At 36.6% G+C, this 22,481-nt stretch overlaps 1 protein-coding gene across 4 annotated transcripts in view; it reads left to right on the top strand.

Moving 5' to 3' along the window:
- The window catches only part of CHRM3 (cholinergic receptor muscarinic 3), a 519,207-nt gene that overhangs the window by 275,945 nt on the left and 220,781 nt on the right, over positions 1-22,481 (top strand). For all 4 annotated transcript variants that reach the window (XM_031659808.1, XM_017953451.3, XM_017953441.3 and 1 more), the window contains one exon: positions 4,257-4,359. The gene's annotated coding sequence lies outside the window, so the exon portion shown is untranslated. The remainder of the gene's footprint in view (positions 1-4,256; positions 4,360-22,481) is intronic.

A 22,481-nucleotide genomic window follows, 5' to 3' on the forward strand; every position in this document is an offset into this window, starting at 1 on the left:
AATAGTATGTTGTAAGAATGAGATTATGATTTTAATGTATTTATAATTACTCTGCCCTAGCACAACCAATTTCTTTTTTTCTGAGCATCCTTTTAGTTTTTATTAACATATATAGAGTATCTATTTATCATCAGAGCATATAATTTTATATTCTGCTTTTGTTATCATTTTTCTTATTGCTACCTATTTATCACTTATGGCTACTTAATGCACCATGCAATTTCTATACCCACATTTTCTTAAACGCTTTCCTGTTGGATACACAAATAGTTTCTATTATTCACTATTATAAATACAGATCGAGCAGCCCGAATCGGAAATCTAAAATGCTCCTAAACCCAAAACTTTTTGAGCACCCACATGGCACTCAAAGGAAATGCTCCCTGGAGCATTTCGCATTTTTGGGTTTTTGGGTTAGGAATGCCCAACAAGTGCAACTATTCCAAAATCTGAAAAAATCAGAAACCTGAAACACTTCCGATGCCAAGCATTTCAGATGAAGAATACTCAGTCTGTAATGTTACGGGGACCAGTTTCCTAGGAAGGCCGTTTTTCTGACTTTAAATTATTTCCATGGACTAATTGGTGAGTGGGATTACTAGGTCCATAGATAGGAATATATTTAAGGACTCTTACTATAGATATGGGTCAGATTGGTTATTTGATGGGCTGTGCATATTTATAGGACCAGTAGAAAATATAAATTTATTAGTTCTTTTTGCAAGTCTCATCTTCACTTTTTGTTCATTATAATTGCAGTTAATGTACATTGTACTTACTATTTGAGAATTAGTGTGGCTTAATTAGAAAAATCACTTACATATCAGACAAGCAGATTCAAATCCCAACTCAGGCCACTTCCTGTTGTATGTTAAGTGGAGGAGCCTCTCACAAAACTAGTTTCTTTCAATGGCAAATTGGTAACAATGGTGTCTCCCTTACAAGATTGTTGAAACGATTTGGTGAATTAATCAATGCCTGGTGTGTTCATGGCCATACAGAAAATTATTAATCCTCCTCGCTATCCCTGCTTCTCTAATTTTATCCACCTCCCCTCCCACTCCTGACTTCTTCTTGCATGGATTATCCATTCGAGTTCTTTCGATACAAGGTTTTCTAGACTCCACTTTCTCATGCCAGAATTTATGTTAATAGGGGTCAATTATCAATGTTCTCTAGAAATCTGATCTCTCAATAGCAAGTGCTGAATTAGGTTGCAAATCACTAAGGTCACTTCTGTTCACCCCGTGACTTTTCTTGTGTTCACCCAACCAAATGGGAAATACATTCAGAATTAATACATTTTCATAAATTGCTCATTTTTGAATGGTTTGTACAGTCCAATTTCTCGTTTAAACATCTTATCCTAGTTTCTGCCCATTAGGTTTCTCAGAGACTTTTTGACTTGTGTTTCTGCTTCTTTGTCTTGGTTTCAGATAATACTTCAGTTTAATCTTCTATTTGTTGCATCCTACCCAAGGACAACAAGCTTAATTCTTGTGATAGCAAATGTAGTTTGTCAAGAAGTGCAAGACAAGATCATTGTTAGAAGTTACATCTCGGAATGGTACTGCCGTTTGGATCTTGTCTGTCTCATACCCAGTGTCTGTTTTCTAGGCATTATTACTCATTGTTGTCTGGAAATTGGTTTTTATCTTGAGGGAATTTGTAGCAGAAACTGCCTTTTAAAGCAATCACTCTTCTTTAAAGTCAAAAGTAATTTCTAATACGTTATAAGGTGTCAGAAAGGCTGTACCAAGCATACAGTTTTTCAATTGGAAATGCATTAAAAATATCAAATTCTGTCCTCTTTTATGAGGGTGAGGCAATTTGGGGACTGCCAAAAGATTTTCTAGTCTCTTACCTTCGTGATAAGATATTGAGCTGTGTAGGAAATATTCGAAGCAGTTCCACTTTAGGAGTTTAAAAGAAAAAATGGGAGGGAGGGAAGAGGAAGGGGAAAAATTCCTCTGCAATCTTCCCAGCTTCAGCAACTGTATTTCACAACTCTGGAGAATCCCAGAGGCTCCTTTAGATATTATTTCATATGAGCCTTCTCTCATTAAGTGTCATAGAGAAGATTTCTTCATTTTTGCATTATTAAGCCTGCTTTCCCCTCATATCGATGCCCAGTATCCCTGTTTTCGCCTATTACAAATGAGTGCTAGCCTCTTTTTCTACCTGAATAGACAAGGCAGCTCTAACTTCTCATTGGCATCAAAGACCCTTGCCCCAGAAGCTACACCAGCAAAGTTACTAAAGTACGAAGGATCTCAGAGGTGGAAATCACATGGTTTGAGAGAAGCTCATATATAACAAGTATGCAGGGGAAATTTGAGGATCATCCCCAGCTGGATTCAGACAGAATGACCAGGTTTTCTGTAGTTACTGGACAGTTCACAGTAGCCTGACATGTCTGCCATGTGTATTACAGAGAAGTCTATTATTGAAACTCACAAGGTGAAAAATGTGGACCTGATCACAGTTGAGTGTGTCTGCCCCATGCTTGCATTTATGGCATTGGAAACAGGAAGGGTGAGATTGGAAACAGTCCATTTCTGCCCAGAGCCCACTCTGCAGCATGTAACAGCGAAGCACTCACTGTCAAGAAATAGTGTCTATCGTGGTCATACCACATTCATCATTGTGCCACACTTAACTTCTTCAAGAACGCTGGCATCATAGCTCTCCTTGTGTTGTAAGGGGGACTGGCCCCCAGTTTTAGCCTCTACTCCAAGTCTGCACAAATCACCCTGTGGTATTGGGCAAGCTCCTTAACCTCAGTTTCCCCTAGCACATGGTAGAGGCGAACTTACATTGCCCAACCTGCAGAGAGATTGTGAAACCAGAATGAGATAACGTGTGCAAAGGATTTTGGAACGAGTTTCAAATTCTGAAACTTCTTGGGGTGTATGCTTTCATTTGTGCCGTTAGTCTGATTTGCAGTCTTTTCCATCTATAAAAGGATGTTCTGCCACATCGTGCGTGTAAGTTTGATTTTCCTCATCTCGTTATGAGCCCCCATTGGGGCAGCTTTCGGAACATGCCATTCCCCCTCACAGCCTCCTGCAGGGGAGCATGACAGCTAGATCTGTTTCTCCTCCCTCCCCATCCCATTTCCCTTTGTCTGTCCATCACTCTCCTACACTGCATATAAGACTCAGGTTAAAGACCCTCTGCTCTGTGACATCGCCTTCTTATCTCTCTGCACCTTGAACTGGCAGTGATTTAGCTTTCCACATCCTAGATGGGAGTGATCTACATCTAACTTGGCCTCTTTCCCTCATTAGACTTGGCTTTTCGAGAAGAAGACCAAGCCTCTACTTAGTATTTCAACCCAATACCTGCTTTATATTATTTGCTTTGTAAATATTGATCGAAATGATGAGTGAATGTCAAATACTTGTTGCTATGAAATAAGTTGAATCGGTAAAGTGAGTGATTCTTAAATTACTTGCTATAAAACATTAGGGGGAACTCATACTATTTGTGTCTCTTTTTGTGCTGCTCTAACAAAATACCACAGACTGGGTAATTCACAATCAACAGACATGTATTGCCTTGTAATTCTGGGGACTGGGAAGTCTAAGATCAAGGCACCCGTATCTGGCCTTCTTGCTGAGTCACCACAAAGCAGAAAAATGTGTGTCTTCACATGGCAGAAGGCAGAAAAGCAAAAGAGGAAAAGAGGGAGAAGGGAGATACTCAATGTTTTGTAACAGCATTCTCCCACCCATGAGGTCACAGCCCTCATAGCTTAATCACCGCTTAACGGTCCCACCTCTTACTACTGTGACACTGGCAATTACATTTCAGTATGAGTTTTGAAAAGGACAGTCTTTCTATACGAAACCATAGCAGCTTTGTATGAACCTAATAATATAAATGTATGTATGTTATGTGTACATATTTGTGGGGGAAGCTTATAAAATACTGCCAATTATTGGAAGTTTCAAACTGAGGGCAGGTGACCATATGGCAGAAACCATAAGCTGAGGCATCTGTGTTGAAAAGGAGGTTACAGTGTCTCATTGTCTCCCCAGTAACTGCTGTGGATCGCTCCCTCAGTGGGACACCAACAGGTGTCATAGAATAAAAGAATTCCTTGATGAAGTATATTAGGAAATGCTGGGATAAATCTCCATTTTTGAAAACCATCATGTAATTAATATTCCATCTCACAATTCAGTGATCTGAGTGTACTACTTGTTCTTTTATCTTATTTTAAACTTATCCCTTCCCTGTTTCATTTTTAGCTTTTGCTGTGGCGTGGCACCTGGTCTCTTTCTAGAAGGAAAGTTCAACAAACAGCACAGTTCTGGACACATTGTATTGGTTTGATGATCCTACCTGGAACAGGTATGTAAAACCTCCAATACATGCTTACTGACACTTTTGAATCGTAACTACGGATGTATATTCATTCCAGTGGATTACTGAGAATGGAATATGGTCTGAACAATTAAATTCGTGTGTCAGAGATGACTTTTGTCTTTTCTACTTAGAAGCATATGTTTATATTTTGGCATCTACAACTCCTGAAGACTACTTCATTTTCTTGTTTATATGATATGGTTATATGATAAGCTCAAATTAAGATTATAGTCATTCAAAGAGAGAGGAGAAAGTCTACAGTTATATGGTTCTGAAAATAAGATTTATCTAAAAATCTATGGAAATCAAATGAATGAAATATGACTGGTACTCTGGTATAAGTATAGTATTTGTAGTCCAAAATTATTACAGAAAAATATCAACTTCTTTCCCCTCCCCAAATTAGTCCAGGCTTAGAGAAAATTGTGTAATAACTCACAGGATAAAAATGACTACATATGTGAATTAATTAACAGAATTAAATCAATTAATTGACTGCTCAAACACTAAGATTTTGTGACAGTTACTCCCTTGGTGTATGCCAACATAAATATTACATTAAAACAAAACAGTATGGTGTTTGATAATATTAATGCTTAATGAATTCTCTTGAAGGGGATATTCTGAAAGTAGATTCTCACTATATATAAATATGTCAGCCTGTAGCTTCTGTCTAATTCAGACTTACTTGGATGAGCACTGTTTGTGAGGATGTAACATAGATAGGTAGATAGATGGATAGATAGACAGATCAATAGAGACATAGGTATCTCACAACACCTATTACATAGTATATGTATGTGTGTGTGTTTGTGTATATAGTATGCAATGACTAAGGGATACTTTATTACAAGATTGATTGCTTGCTTGTATGCAACTTTTAAAAATATTATTAGAAATATAGCAGGCTTGTTGAAATACTTGTACATATTTGGAAAAGTTTCCCATAAGTTATATTTTCAATAGGAAAACTATATAACAACTCACCTGCCTCTGCCTCCTCCCTCACCTCCATGAAAAGCATGTTGAAAATGAAGTTTGGGAAATTGGGAAGTAGCACAGAGGAGAATTAATCAGGTGTGAGCTCAAGACCTAGCTCTACTACTTAACAATGGCCTTGGGAAGGTTTCTGTACTTCCTTGGGAAGCATCTTGTTATTTAAATCTGAACAGGAAGGAGGGAGAGTGAGAGAGAGTAGAAAAATTCACCTCAAATTGCAATGTCCCAAATGTACCAGGTCACGTTTATTCTTAGAGATGTATGAAGTAATTAACGGATGTGTTTCTAAGGTTTTCCAAAAAGGTTTACTTTTACATTCTGTGAGAGTCTGAAATCCGTGATTAGAGATCAATGGCCTTGATTTTAAGGCAGAAATTGCACCTGGTCATCTACTTGTCAGATCCACCTTAGTTCATTTATTTTATTATTTATTTTGGGCCTACACAAATTTGTATGCATGATAAGTAAGAAATTGCCAAACCAAAAAATCAGGACAGTTCACATAAAAATCTGGATTCCCAGTCTTCTCTTTCTCTGTAAATGGTCAGAAATTCTTCATCTTAATTTCTACGTCTAGCCCATCCAGTCCTTCACAGTTCACTCTGAGCCCGTAGGTCTCAACCCTCACTGTGAAGAGATACTGGTACTCAGGCTTCACTGCAGAAAATTAAATCAACGCCTCTCAGGATGGACCGCGGGCTTCAGAATTTTTAAAAGTTCCTCAAATTATTCCATGGTGCAGCCACTGCCCTAATACCTTCCCTTCTCTTCGTGTAAAAATATCCCCCAAGTCCAAGTCACATTCCTCACTTCCTCATCTCACCACTCTTCTCTGATAGTCCCTGAATTATCTTATTTCTGTTCTTGTCCTATTCAATCCATGCTTCATCCAATAGCCAGAGTAATTGTCTTTATAGAAAATACCTGGTTGACTGCTGCTTTGCCATCTTCAATAATAATAGTAATAATAATAATAATTTAGGGTGATCATTTATACTTAGGTTGAATGAAGAATCTGACTTCAGTCTTTGTTGAAGGATTGAGTCATTGAAACATTAAATTTTGGAAGCAAATGGAGGAAGACTACAAAAGCTGTAGCAGTACCTTCTGCTTGGTCTTCTCCTCCCAGAAGTGACCCATAGTGATCCTTAGGCCAAAAGTCATTCACAAGTATAGAAATGGCATACATTGCTTACCTGTCCCACAGATTGCCACCCAATCAGGGTCCTGATTGCACCTTACAAAGGATCAAAGGGATGTTGTAATTTGGTAGTGACACTACGATAAGATTAACTTGATGTCACAGCTACCAAAGTGTATTAAATGTCTCTCCTTCCTAAGTTGCATGATTCACCCAACAAAATTTGATATGGGTGAATTTTTAGGCAGAATAACAGAATTTGTTGTGCGTGTGTGTGGTTGGAGTGCTTATAGCTGAGGTCTTTTCTCCTGCTGCTCAGACATGTAGATGACCTTCTTTCCCACTAATAAATAACATTTTATTTGAACTGTGGAGAAGACCTTTTTTTTCTCCTAAGTGACCTTATAAACCATTTGTATTTGTTTGTTTTCATGCTGCTGATTAAGACATACCCAAGAGTGGGAAGAAAAAGGGGGTTAATTGGACTTACAGTTCCACGTGGCTGGGGAGGCCTCAAATCATGGCGGGAGGTGAAAGGCACTTCTTACATGGCAGCAGCCAGAGAAAAATGAGGAAGAAGCAATAGCAGAAACGCTTGATAAACACATCAGATCTTCTGAGACTTATTCACTGTCACAAGAATAGCACGGGAATGACCAGCCCCCATGATTCCATTCCCTCCCCCTGGGTCCCTCCCACAACATGTGGGAATTCTGGGAGATATGATTCAAATTGAGATTTGAGTGGGGACACAGCCAAACCACATCACTATTGTTTTAGCCACTGAAATCTTTCCTGTAGACCCTTATGCGCGTGGTTACATTTCCCATCGGAAGGGAAGAAGATGGGGTGTCATAAGAAAGTTTTCTTCAGAAAAGATACCTTTGGAGGTATTTTAATTGGGATTTATAAAGAAATTGATAAATTCAAACTACATTGAAGCTAAGTGGAAATTTGGTTCTGTGCCAACATTCCTGGTGCATGGCCCAATCAATTACTATTTTATCCTGTTGACAACTTTTGTCTTTAATATGAAACCATCAGTGTTTCACGATTTACACTATAAAAAAGATCAAGCCCCTGTGTTTAAAAATGTAACTAAAAACATGTATATGACATTAAATAACTGAGACCAATGAAGATGTTATAAATTTGGCTGGGTGCAGTGCTCATGCCTGTAATCCCAGCACTTTGGGAGGCCAAGGTGGAAGATTCAGTTGAGACCAGGAATCGAAACCAGCCTGAGCTGAACATAGTGACATCCTGTCTCTACACAAAAGAAATTTAAAAATTAGGCTGGTGTGGTGGCACACACCTGTAGTGCTAAATACTTGGGAGGCTTAGGTGGGAGGATGGCTGGAGCCCAGGAGTTTAAGATTACAGTGAGCTATGATCATGCCACTACACTCCAGCCTGTGAGCAAGAACTAGTCTCAAACAAACAAACAAAAAAAGATGTTATAAGGTGTTGAATCAACATGTGAGGCATGGTTACCTTCTTTATTTAAATTATTTTCATCAGCAAAGCTAAACTGTGTTTGCGGATCTAATTTACCCAAACGATATGCCTGTGCAGAGCTATTCTGTGATCAAAAAAACAGTCGATCTTTTAAGCTTCCATATTTATTTTGGGATAAAAATGGGGACCAAAATACAGAGACACACAAACACATACACACTGAGCATCTCTAGAGGCACCTTACGGAACAGTGCTTATTAACGAGATGTCTTTGTGTGTCCTTCTGGGATCAAGATGGACTGGCCTCGTGTACAATTCTTCTCCTTCGTGAATAGAGCTGTAATGAGGTCACAGATTCCTTTCATGCCATTTTAGGAATTTCTTTGAAAGGATTCAGCAGCGATGTCCCTTATATGTTAGAGTTGTACATTAGTACAGGCAAAGCTTTTCAACTAATGTAAAGCACCATTTTTTTCTTCTAAATTCCTTCTATTCTCAAATGTCTGGGTTCAGAATAAAGGAAAATTAAAATCTCTGAAAAAGCCATCATTTTGCCACTACATGGAAGAGTTATTGGGAGATAAATTAATAGTATCTGAAATTAACCTTGGATTAAGCTTACTTCATCTTGAATGCTCTACTGCTTGTTTTATTTGCTATTAACTCCCTTTAATCAGAGAGTTTCTCTAAAACTGACATGCTATTGGTTAGGGATCATTAAAAAAAACTAATACAAAATATAAATATGCCCTCTGTTTATTATATGGCAGATACAACATGGACACTTGGTAATTTTGAGTTGATTAAGATTTGTATTATTTTATGTTAATACAACAAATGCTTCAAAAATATGTTTGTTAATGTCTACTTACTGTTACAGCAAAATTTTTTTAATCTGTTATTTCTCTGGCACCTTTTATTGACTTTTTGATTTTAATTGACACATAATAATTGCACATATTGATGTCTGGATACCTGTGTACATTGTATAAAAATGTAATTAGGCTAGTTAACATATCACGTCACCTCATTTATTTGTTGTAAGAACATTCAACATCCTCTCTTCTAGCTACTTTGAAATAGACAATACAGTATTGTTAACCACAGTCACCCTACTGCGTTATAGAACATCAAGACTTATTCCCCCTTTTTAAGTGTTACTTTGTACCCATTGACCAATGTATTGACTTTTGGGTGTGATTATTTTGGAACAAAAGATGTATTCTCCCAACATCCTCAATGCTTAAGCCATAGTAGACTTTAGTAAATATTTGTGGAATGAGTAAATGAATAATTCAAATCCAATGCATTTTTATTTTAAACACAAGCAGATGAAATTATACCAAAGCTAGGAAGTGACTTAACCAATGAACTAGATGTATGAAGTAATGAGCAATAAAAATGGTAATTCATCAGATTAGAAGACTATATCTGGTATGCTCTGCTGAAGCAGAGAGAGAGACATCGTTTTTAAAGGATTTGGACAAAGTCAAAGGGCCAAAAAAGCTAATACTTTTATTAGCAGCTCATCTAGGTTTTATTTGGGCATAACTGCCCACACCTTTTCTTTTCACCACTATTTTCATCTTTAAAGTCTTTTTTACTTTTTTCTGCCGTATTAAGGAGATGTGCTAGGTCTAAGGATTCCTAATTGAGGCCTCTTATCTTTAACAACTTTGCTAGAGTCATGTGGACAAACATTAAGAGATAAAATTCGACAGCATCTCTGCAAACTCTAGTCTGGTATAGAAACAGCTCTACTTGTGAACACCTGAAAAGCTTCTAAGTTATCCAGTCAGGTAATATATTACCTCAGTAAAGTTTCTAAGAAGCATTTGGATCATTCTTTTGCCTCTGTCTATTTTTCTATGAAATTTCTGACTTTCCTTGGCAAAGCTTAAACCCAGTTAAAGATGATATGCTACATATTGCCTCACTTTTGCATTTTAGAAAAAAAAAAAAAAAAGATGGTCCAAAGCAATAGGATGATCTTAGCAAAAATATAAGCTTTTCACATGTCAAATTATTTTTCTCAGCAATTGTGAAATTTCACTTTGATGTTGAATTACATTCTCCATTGTAACAACATACTGTGCCTCAGGGAATAAGTAACTCATGTATTTAGGATTCCTAAACCATATTCCCATATGGGGGAAGATTTTTTAAACAAACCAATTTTTTTAAACTACTAAAAAATACAAAAAATTAGCTGGGCATGTTGGCGCTAGAACCTGGGAAGCAGAGGCTGCAGTCAACTGAGATCATGCCACTGCACTACAGCCTGGGCAACAGAGGGAGATTCCATCTCAAAAAAAAAAAAGAAATGAAGGAAGGAAGGAAGGAAGGAAGGAAGGAAGGAAGGAAGGAAGGAAGGAAGGAAGGAAAGAAAGAAGGGAGGAAGGAAAAAGAAAGAAAGAGAACAAGAAAAGAAAGGAAGGAAGGAAGGAGGGAAAAAGAGAGAGAGAGAAAGAAAGAAAAGAAAGGAAGGAAGGAAGGAGGGAAAAAAGAGAGAGAGAGAAAGAAAGAAGAAAGAAAAAGGAAGGAAGGAAGGAAGGAAGGAAGGAAGGAAGGAAGGAAGGAAGGAAGGAAGGAAGGAAGGAAGGAAAGAAAGAAAGAAAGAAGGAAAGGCATATGGAGAGAGGATGATAATTTTTTTCTGGGACAGTGGAGAGATCGAGATTGGAGACCAGAGGGGAAAAGATAAGAAAAGGGGATGTTTGCAGGTGAACCAAAGGGACCTGTGTGAGGACATGTATTTAAAAGTAAACGAAACAGAAACAAAACTAAAATCAGCAGAAAAACCCCTCCCTTACATTTTCTTCTGTATCCTCTCTTGCTCTAGCCCCACTCACCATGTCACTGGAATTCCCTGTTCTTTAACCTCTGCCTACCTTCTCTGATTTCACAGGGCATTTTGGCTCTAATGAATATCACTATTCATGACACATGTAATGGCTTTGTCTTACTCTGCAACCACGTTTGTGTTCTCCCAGCCACAGAACTCCAGCTGGGACCTGGATGGCTCTATAATTTGAGGAAAGGTATTTAAATTCTCTGAGCTTCAGTTTCTTCATCTGTGAAAGTAAAAATAGTCATATTTTCTTCCTGGGAGTTTTGTGAGGAATAAAGGAGTATCTAACAAAAAGCAAGTACTTCTTAAATATCGTATTATCTCCCCAATTCACTATTAGTGGCAATTCACTGGTTTTCTTATAAGAAGGCGTTGTAACCCATAGTCCTTTGTATTCTGCCATGCACTTCTCCAAATATTGTATTATAGTACAAACAAAGCAATAATGAAAAGTTCCTTCTCCTCTCGTGCACTGGGTTGTGGTACCTCTCAAAACTGTGCTCTGGACTGGGCTCAGTGGCTCATATCTGCAATCCCAGCAATTTGGGAGGCCGAGGTGAGCAAATCACCTGAGGTCAGGAATTCGAGACCAGCCTGGACAACATACTGAAACCCTGTCTGTACTAAAAATACAAAATTAGCTGGGCATGGTGGTGTGTGCCCGTAGTCCCAGCTACATGGGAGGCTGAAGCAGGAGAATTGCTTAAACCCAGGAGGCAGAGGAGCTGAGATCGTGCCATTGCACTCCAACCTGGGCAGCAGAGCAAGACTCCATCTCAAAGCAAACAAACAAACAAAAAACAAAAAACCGTGTCTGTTGTTGACTCCCGTCACTGCCTTCCTGCCACTGTTGCCTTCTCATCTCAACTGAATGACTCTAATATGCTCTTTAAGAGTCTCCTTCATGATCTTTCTACCATCAGTTTTGTCTCACTTGAATTTCTCCTCTGCACTGATTCCAAAGTAATCTATAATTTTAAAAACTGGACTTCCTGTTACTCACTTCCTGTTACTCTTGATTCCATGGTGCCTATAGGTGCTTTGTTCTATAAACTTATCATAAAACATCAGAGTTTCTATGGGAGCTAATCTGAAGCTGTTCCCTTCTGTGAATCCTATGTTCTACTGCTCCAGTATTTTATGATTTCCTGGGAATTATCCAAAGTATGCTTGCACATGCTGCTCATACTGCCTGGACTACACGGAACCCTCTTTCCTGGGAAATTGGTGTTCACCTTCAAGACTCAGATCCAGTGTCACCTGTTCAGTGATGCCTATCCCTCCTCTGCTCACCCTTCCTCGGGCAGAGTTAAAAGTTCTCCATGTTTTTCCCCAGAGCCCTTCCTTCATATTTACGCAGGATTCACTACTTTATCAATTTCATTTATTTCTACTCCTCGGATTGCGAGTTCCTTAAGGACTGGAATCCCCACTATATTCATCATAGTACTGTGGCCCTAATGACAGTGCAAAGTGGTCACTGAATAAATGCTTTCTTGTTGAATTTTAACTGATCCATAAATTTCTTGATGTATCATCATTTTGCAGCTTGGGAAATTATACAATCAACTAATTTGCTCCACATGCTGGAGCATTTGGAAAGACCTGCAGAGAGTTTCATTAACTTGAACTGCTACTGCCCCATTCACCTGTTAGAAGAAAGTTCAAATAGAGAAAAATGTAATATACCTGCTTCCTAAAATGTTAGTAGCTTTAATAGCAGGGAATGGCATTCAATTTATTTCATATTAACACAAGTGCTTAGAAATGTATGATGCTCTCTTAAGAAAAATAGCTACTATTTAATGTCAAACGTTATCCATTCATTCAATATGTATTGATTATCTTAATATATGCAAGATTATCTATTACATTATTATTTTACTGATACTATATTTTAACAATAATAAAATAATAATATGCTTGGAAAAATAATAAAATGGTAGATATGTCCTTTGATATCCTAGAATAATTAATTGATCCATTTTTACTAAGAATATTTGTACAAGTTTTATATTTGATTTATCACTTTAGTTTATTTGTTAATAACTCATTTTAATGGCAGCCCATGCCACTTTTGTAATTCTGGTGCTGGTTCAGAAATTATTCATTAGTATGATTTATAAGTGATGGTATTCCAGGACAATAACATGTAGTATTCCTAATCCATCATTATTTATCAGAGCATCATGATCTTTCTGAGTAAATTAGATCATGTTGATAGTACTTAGAAATACTAAAATTAATCAATAACTTACTACATAGTTAATTCCATTATTTGTAAGTTTCAAGCCCTTTAACATTGAACAAATTTAGCAAATTTGCCATCTGTACATTATGAGATCATAAAAACGTGCCTTTATTAATATAAATGTGACATATTTTAACCAGGGACAGTTAAGAAAATATTCATTAGAGTTTACAAACATAGCCACATGCTGTACAATGATACTTCAGTCAAAGGCAGACCACAGTACAACAGTGCTCCCATAACGTAATAACTCCATATATTTACCCTACTGTTTCTATGTTCAGATATGTTTAGATAGCACAGATACCATTGTGTTACAATTGCCTACAATACTCAGTAGAGTAATATATTGTATAGGTTTGTAGCCTAGGAATGATGGACTATACCATATAACCTAGGTATGTAGTAAACTATGCCACCTAGGTTTGTGTGAGTACCCTCTATGATGTACACACAATAATGAAATTACCTAATGACACATTTCTTAGAACATGTTAATGTCGCTAAGTGATGCATGGATGTATATTCCTACCACCATCAAATACGACTGCTGTTAATGTGTCATGAATACTGATGTTTCACATTAATACACAAAACTGCTCTTAAGGTAGTTACCAAGCTGAAAAAAATCGGGAGTTTTGATACTTTCTGTTACTTTTTCTTTTAATGTATTGCAAGGTTTTTCATTGATCTATTTTCAGAAGGAAAAAAATACATGTATAAATACACACATGTACATACACATGTATTATATATAACATACATGCACATATATATGTATTATATACTCTATTATATAATATATTATACATATATACATATATATGTACATGTGGGTATTTTATATATATGTATGTATAGAAATTTGTGTGTGTTCATGTGTGTGTGTGTGTATATATATTCCCATTAATTTATAAGCATTGTTTTGGGTTCTACATATATAAATATATAATATGTATATAAATATATTATATAAATGTATTTATACATCATATTCATAAATATATGATTCAATATAATATAACATATATTATATGTTTAATACAATATATATTTACATGTATTTCCATTTATTTATATAATAAATATATTATATATTATATATTACTCAATATAATATATAATTATATATAATACATAATACAATATATAATATATAATTATATAGTATATAATACATTATAGTATATATTTTATTATATAATTTATAATATATTATGTATTTTATATTATGTTTTTATATGTATTTCATACATATATAAAATATAATATATTTTATATTATCTATGTATATTATGTATTATATATAATTATATATTGTATATTATTCAATATTATATATTACATATCATATATTTATACATAGTATTTATATATTTTATTTTTGTACATTATATATAATATATATTTATGTATGTATATATAATATACATTTCTAAATTATTTTAAATCATTTTGTGTTCCTAGGATAGTAAACTTGCCCTGCAATCTATTTATTTCCTTGCTTTTCATATACAATGAAAGTGTATATGACTTTGGCTGCAGTATTATGATAAATTCACCATTGATTAAGTCATAATTAAAGATTGCTATTCAAAGATTCAAAAATTAAAGATAATAATTAAAATATACTACCTTCTTTCTAATATAATACTACATTTATTTTAAAATTCTCTAACCCTTTCTATGGGAGTTTTAAATAACAGAGTAAAAATGTGATTTGCTTTCATGTTCATAATCACTAATCTTTTTTGTTGAAAAATATAGAATGAGATTTTTCTCAGTTTACTTTTTCTTCACAGAAGGATTCTATATTGAAATGTCAAAAATGTAAGATGCAGGAGGATATGAAACCAATTGTTTCCTTAGCTTTGAGTACTCCCCTTGTGCACACAGAAAGACTTACATTCGAATTTAGGCTATCTAAATGTTGGTTGCATAAAGGAATGAAAAAATGAATAAAAATGTAAATTTCTCTAAAGTATTTTTTAATAAGAGTTAAAAAGATTACAAAATAACAGAGTTTATGAAATAGATTTGTAATATTGCTGCACATTAGAAGACATACAGTTATGCCTCAAATGTATTCAACTTATGTTGGAGGAGGGATTTCCTTTACTTCCACAACTTTGCACTACGTCTTCAAAGAGTTTGCTTTCTCTTTCTCAGAGATCCTAACAGTGGGATATCTATTGACTGTATATTCTGTGCCAAACATTCTTTTAGGCATTGAGGCTAACACAGCAAATAAAATGGAAAAGTCTGTGCCTTTGTGGAGGTTATATTCTGGTAGAGGAAGGTGGAAAGTACTAGGATGCACATGTAGATATTCAGTGTCCAGGGTAGGGATTTCGGTCGGGAGCTGTCCAATTAGGGGAGATTCGGGAATATTCCACATTATTTTAGGCCAGTTCAAAGCTTGGGAAGAGCTAAGATTGCCCAGGGAGAGCACATGGAGTGAGGAGGCGAGAAGAGACAAGAGCCCTAGGACTGCCCATGCTTCCGAGCCCATAGCATCCCAGAACATGCTTAAAGGATCACTTGACACTGAGAGAGAGAGAGAGAGAGAGAGAGAGAGAGAGAGAGAGAGAGAGAGAGAGTTGTTGGGTGGAGTTCTTCTTTTATTCAAAAGTTCTCCTTTTCTTCAAAGGCAATACGTTCTCCTCTGCCATACCATCCAGAATTTCATGGATTCACATTTCAATGTATTTCTCCAACGTGGTATGAGAGCAAGTTTTTGGAGATATAATACTTGAAACTTGAAATTTCTTTTTTTAAGTCTTGCTCTGTTGCGAGGCTGGAGTGCAGTGAGGTGATCTCGGCTCACTGCAACCTCCACCTCCTGGGTTCAAGCAATTCTCCCAACTCAGTCTCCTGAGTAGCTGGGACTACAGGCGTGCACCACCACGCCCAGCTAATTATTTTATTTTATTTTATATTTTATTTTATTTTATATGTTATTTTATTTTATTTTTAGTAGAGACAGAGTTTCACCGTGTTGGCCAGGATGGTCTCTATCTCCCGACCTCGTGATCCGCCCGCCTCAGTCTCCCAAAGTGCTGGGATTACAGGTGTGAGCCATTGCACCTGGCCCTGAAATTTCTAAATTAATCCCAGCTAGGCAAAATAATCACCAAGAAAAGGGGCTGCATTAACATAAATTGAGCATATTTAACCCAAAGTACTTTCTCAACTTAAGAAAAAAAAATTACTGGCCGGACGCAGTGGCTCATGCCTGTAATCCCAGCACTTTGGGAGGCCGAGGCGGGCGGATCACGAGGTCAGGAGATCGAGACAATCCTGGCTAACACGGTGAAACCCCGTCTCTACTAAAAATACAAAAAAACTAGCCGGGCGAGGTGGCGGGCGCCTGTAGTCCCAGCTACTTGGAGGCTGAGGCAGGAGAATGGCGTGAACCCGGGAGGCGGAGCTTGCAGTGAGCTGAGATCCGGCCACTGCACTCCAGCCTGGGCGACAGAGCGAGACTCCATCTCAAAAGAAAAAAAAAAAATTACTTAAAAACAGGACTATATTTCTCAGAATTTACCCCTTATATGGAAATTCACAATAAATGATTTTTTTTCTCTGCTTGGGAAAAGATCATTTAAAAGAGCTGCATATGGTTGTTTTTGTTAGTATTCCAAGAAATTCAGGATGTTTGTGTGATATGTAGTGGCTGAAAATTTTTAAATATATATTTATTTCTAATTCATCTGCTTGTAACAAAGTACCTAAATGTATATATAGTGATCTGAGGAGACAGGAATCCAGTGGGTTAATGAGAAATGGCAAAGGATTTGAGGTTGATGATGATGTTTGGACCCTAGCTGAGGGTAGCAGAATAGCAGACAGCTTTGGTTAGCTGTGACCGTTAGATACTGGTCTATAGGCTGGACCAAGGAAGCAAAGACCTTATATCACTCAGGAAATTTTGCTGGGCTCTAATTGGAGGCGTCATGAGCTGAGCCCTTCCTGCTGCTGGGGGAATCCAGGAGCAGTCCCATTCAGGTCACCAGACCTCCATGGTCACAGGTCACCAGACCTCCATGATCACAGAGTGACAGCTGGGCAGTGATGGGCTTCAAGGGCAAATTTAAGATTTTCAGGAAGCAGTTGGCTTTTATTTGAAACTTGCAGGATCCCCTCAGACATATAAAAAGAGATATTGGTAAGTGCAGTGAAGAACTTGCCATGGTTGGGTTGTGGGAGTAATTTTTAAAAATATTATGGTTCTGCCTTTGTGTTTGCTCAAAGAATTTTACCTCACTCAACATGTTGTTAGAACATTTTCCTGATTCCTACAAAAAAAAAAAAAAAGAAAGAAAGAAAATATTTTAAAGGTCAGAAGCTACAAGCTTTTCATCATTTAGCCAAGACACATCGATAATATAGTCTATGTATTCAGTTTAAACAAAATGTCAACTTGAGAGAGTAACTATCAAGCTGTTACCTGAAGACAGATTAGAATGATATTAAGCTGTGGCTTTCATGCCTATCTGGAGATCTTAGCATATAGTTATTCACTGACTTTTAAATTTTATATATTGTTCCTACAGAGAAAACAGTCACTCATAATTTTAAATGAACTCTAAGTGTTTTATGTGTTATTAACCTTTTTTTCTCAGTCATGCTAATGTCTCCTAATTTAGATATATACATAAATAGTGAATGAAATGTCTCTCTCCATATTTTGATGTGAAATAGGATGTCTGCTTTAGACTCAAGGCTTACAAGCCCCAAAGGACACACCATTTGAGAATCCCCCCTAAAGACTAAGTGTCTAGAAAGATCAGTTGTGAAGTCATGAAATCAAAGAGTACTTATTTTAGTGTTTTGACAAGGATCCTGAGGCAAGAGACCTCAGAGGATGCAATGATCTCAAAAAGAATTAGCGATTTTAAATGTCACCAGTGTCTTACATCAGTTTCCTGGAGACTCCTTTCCAGAAATCTACTCCGGTTTCCTTCTTCCGTATCTAAGAAGTGGTCTTGCTCTTGAGCAAAACGGTAATATCTTCCAGATAAATAATAAGAGTCTGATAGCAGTCAGTCTGGGAGATACATTTAGGTATGTGTTTTTTGAAGGACCTGGCCTTGTTCATGATTATATACCTCATCTTCCTGTGAACTTTGTATATGGGTGGACCAAGCTTTTCGATGGGGCAGAGTATCTATGAAGTTTACATGAATTAAGGTCCAAGAATCAAGACATTGGCGTTTAAATCTGCTCAGAGAAGATTTCTGTATCAAAAATAATTTAAAATCTGTGGTTAGTTATTTTTTTAAAATGAACTCTCCTTGAGTAAGAAATAGCAGCTGAGGTTAAAGAAGGAACTGTGTGTCTCACTGTTTTGAAATATTGTCAGCTATTTTCAAAAATAACACGAAAGGACCACAAGGTAATCCTGCTGTTATACTCAAACCTGGTGAGACTCTAATGAGTAAATTGGTTCCATTACTCAAGAGGAACATGGACAATTTGAAGAGGGTTTGCAGGATAATCACAAAAATTAATAACCTAACAAAAGGCAGGAAAAGTTATGAAAACTGAAGTGCTTGCCAATAGGAAATTCAATGATCTTTGAACTCAGGAAGAGCTACTTGAGAGAAGATGCTAGTTCCATTTGCTCTTCCTGTAAGGAACAAAACAGACAGCAAACACCAATGTAAAGGCTTTACACTGGAGGAAGGAAACAGTTTCTCCATGGTGAAACTTGGGAAATTGCAGGAGTGGGACCTAAAGAAGATCGTAGCATTTGATTGTTCAAAGAACCTGGCTACAAAGAGGATAGATTTTTCATCTGTTTGTTTTGGCTTCGATACATTCTGACCTACATTGATTCTTTAATTTTTCCAACAGTTTCTATGAATTTTGTTCATGCACTTTGTAAGTGTACATCTTAAGTGCATTTAGGAGTAAGAAACCGGATCACATGCAGTGTTTGTATCCCTGCTCTGTGTTCATGCATGCCTGTGCTTCCTCCATATTTTCTTCACACCACTTTGAAGAAAAAGTATGGTGATTGTTACCTTTGGCTCTCTACAAAATCATGGCTACACAGTTCAAAGTAGACTCTCTCCATCCCATTTTTGCTCATGAGGTTCTAGCAATTCTTAGACTCTTCAGAGTATCATGCTCTGAATTTTGAAACTTCCCGAATTTCTATGTTAAAGCCCTAACCCCCAATGCCACTGTATTTGGAGATAATGGATTTTAGGAGGTAATAAAGCGTAAATGAGGCCATAAGCGTAGGATCTCTGTCTCTCTTTTCTCATGCAAAGACCTTGTGAGAAGGTGGCATTCTGCAAGCCAAGGAAGAGAGCCCTAACCAGAAACCAAATTGGCTGAAATGTTGGTCTTGACATTCCCAGTCTCTAGAACTCTGAAAAATAAATGTCTGTTGTTTAAGGCATCCAGTGGCATTTTGTTATGGCAGCCTAAGCAGACTAATATATAGAGACAAGTTTGCTTCTTTACTGCCATAATTCTATTATTTTTGAGTTGGTTTAATTAGAAGAAACCTTAGAAACTGGAGAGCCTTTCCTTGTAATAGTCTCTCTAGAGGTGAGAGGTGGGAAAACTGAAGATAGTGGGAGCAAAGTGAGGGTGGTAGGAAAGGCTGAGGTCAGCCTATAGTTTGACCATGTCTCGTTAGAGTGAAAAGACACTTGGGATATGCCATACAAGGGAAATGCAGGAATATCCTTTCATTTGGATTCATTTAATGCTTTGGTGATATTAGATTAGGAGATAAATATATAGGGTTTCCTTCAATTTCATACCCAATGGGGCTTATTTTTCCAATATGAATAAAAGATGTGTTAGCCTCTGGCTAATATGTGAATGACAGAAAACCATATTTCAGAAAGATGATTTCCAATCCCTTTTCACATAGCAATAATTCATCTATTAGGTACTGTGTGTTGGGATGCCATGAGCATTATGCTGTTTGTATGATATGCAGGCTTCAGACCTTTAGATATCTGTGGAGCTTAAGAGAATTAAAGACAAAAAATAAGCACTCCAAAATGTATAACCTAGTTAAAGGATATTTACATATGTCAAAAATAATTGAGCTCTTCCACCTCTCAAACTTCTTTTATTCATAAAGAATTAGATGATCAATACAAACCTAAAAACTTATGATTGTAATGAAGACAATTTCACAGTATCTTGAGACATGAAGTCAACAATGAGTGCAAGATCCTTCTCTGCCTCACTGTGAAACAAAGCACAAATCATTAGTCACAGGTTCTAGGGAGCTCATCCATTTCAGGCATGTGATTATGCCTCCGCATCCACACAGTGGCCTTGGGCAAATGAGCCCTCTAAGTTCTGAATCTTTAAAACAAGGCTTGAGGTTCCAAAAAATAAAGAAAGATCTTAGATATTGTTTGGCAGGAAGTGCTTATGAAATGTGAATTCACTCTTGCATCATGGTGAATTAATATTTTTTGGCTGTTTGGTGTTATAACAGTAGAGATGATTTCCCTTCTTCTAATTTAAAAATATTATATTTCATTTTTACCTTAAGGATCAGAGCTTAAAAATCAAAGGGATTAGAATGTTCCATTCTCTTGCCCATTCGTGAACATATGAAAATGGAATTGAATAAAAATTGAGTGATCCTTTGTATTTTAAGATAAACTTAACATCCTAAAATTATCACACTAGTCTTAATCTGCATTTTCAATATAAACAAAAATCAGTATCTTTTATTTTAAAATACTAATAATATGTACAGGTTGTTTTAATACAAACTACACTTTCATTTTTATCAGTCTTTTTTTTTAACCTTTTAGAGTCATATATTTATTTTTCATTGGTGTCTACACTGCAGACCAAAAATGGAACCATAGAAATGATGCAAGGAAAGATGGAACTGATTATTAAAATGTTTTACTTTTTTATTTATTTATTTATTTATTTTTGAGATGGAGTCTCACTCTGTCACCCAGGCTGGAGTGCAGTGGCATGATCTTGGCTCACTGCAAGCTCCGCCTCCCGGGTTCAAGCAATTCTCCTGCCTCAGCCTCCCAAGTACCTGGGACTACAGGCGCGTGCCACCGCGCCCGACTAATTTTTTCTATTTTTAGCAGAGATGGGGTTTCACCATATTAGCCAGGATGGTGTCTATCTCCTGACCTCATGATCCACTGCCTCGGCCTCCCAAAGTGCTGGGATTACAGGCGTGACCCACCGTGCCCAGCCATACAATTTTTATACAGAAAATACCATCTTAGTTCTTAACATTTTGTATAGTTTCTTACTATACACAGTACTATACACAGAACAAATTAAAATTGTATTTTGTAGATTGTTATTTAGGAAAATTTAGCTTACTACTTAGACATGTTGGCACATTGATATTACTTGCATATTTATTTTGCTTCACTTTCACAAGAAATCTGGGAGATCTGGAGGGGCCAGTGATTAAAACCATCCTCCTTATTTCTCTGTGTTCAGCTATAGTCATTCCCTGGAAAACAATAAAGGCTCACATTCAGTTTATGAGCTTCAGTGATAAAAATGCAAAGTTATGCTATAAGAATTTTTAAAACTATTATTATATTTATATGAACTGATTTTTCCCTTAGAGCACTCATAATTAGAGGAAAGGAAAAGGAAAGGAAACTCATTTAAACAATTGTTTTCAAGAGCCAGAAAAAAAAAAATTTCATTAGTTTTGAAATATTGCCGGTTTGCTATTCTGTAATGAGATTTTGAACCAGACTTACACAGTTATTTAACTTTACTTGTTTGGGGAATACGCTTGAAAATTTGCACAATTCATGTGCACTAAGTACTTCAAAAGTATTTATCTTGATTTTTTCCCTTTGTTTTAGTGAATGGATTACCTGTATACACATCGTTATATATAGTAGCATTACCGCTGTGTTAAACATCACCTTTTCTTGTATGTATTAACATATTCTCTCCTATGACTGTTATTTACAATACAGAGAACATGTAAGCCAGGGCTTGAAGTTGTAAGACATGATTTCTAGTCTTAACTTTGTTGTTTGCTAAATGCCTGGCCTTGGGTGGGACATTTAACCCCCCTAAACTCCAGTTTCTGCATCATTAAAATTGAAATAATGATAGCTGTCCTATGGCTTGTCAGGATATCTTATATCAAAAATCTTATACCCGCCCTGTGACTTGCCAAGAAATCTTATATCAAGGTAAAAAGCGCTATCTTTTGTAAACTATCATGTACTATAAAAAGTGCTGCCTTTCATAAACTGTAAAGTACTATAAAAATTCATGCTGTCATCTGAGTGACAGTGTAGGTGTCTTGGCTGAAGCGTGGACACTGGTGCATTTCTCCTAGGGTTCATCACTCACCTGTCATTTTTACATGCCTGGTGACTTAGGGTAAGATCCTTAAACTGTGTGAGTTTCAA

Source organism: Papio anubis, chromosome 1 (genome assembly GCF_008728515.1).
Source record: "Papio anubis isolate 15944 chromosome 1, Panubis1.0, whole genome shotgun sequence".
NCBI lineage: Eukaryota > Metazoa > Chordata > Mammalia > Primates > Cercopithecidae > Papio > Papio anubis.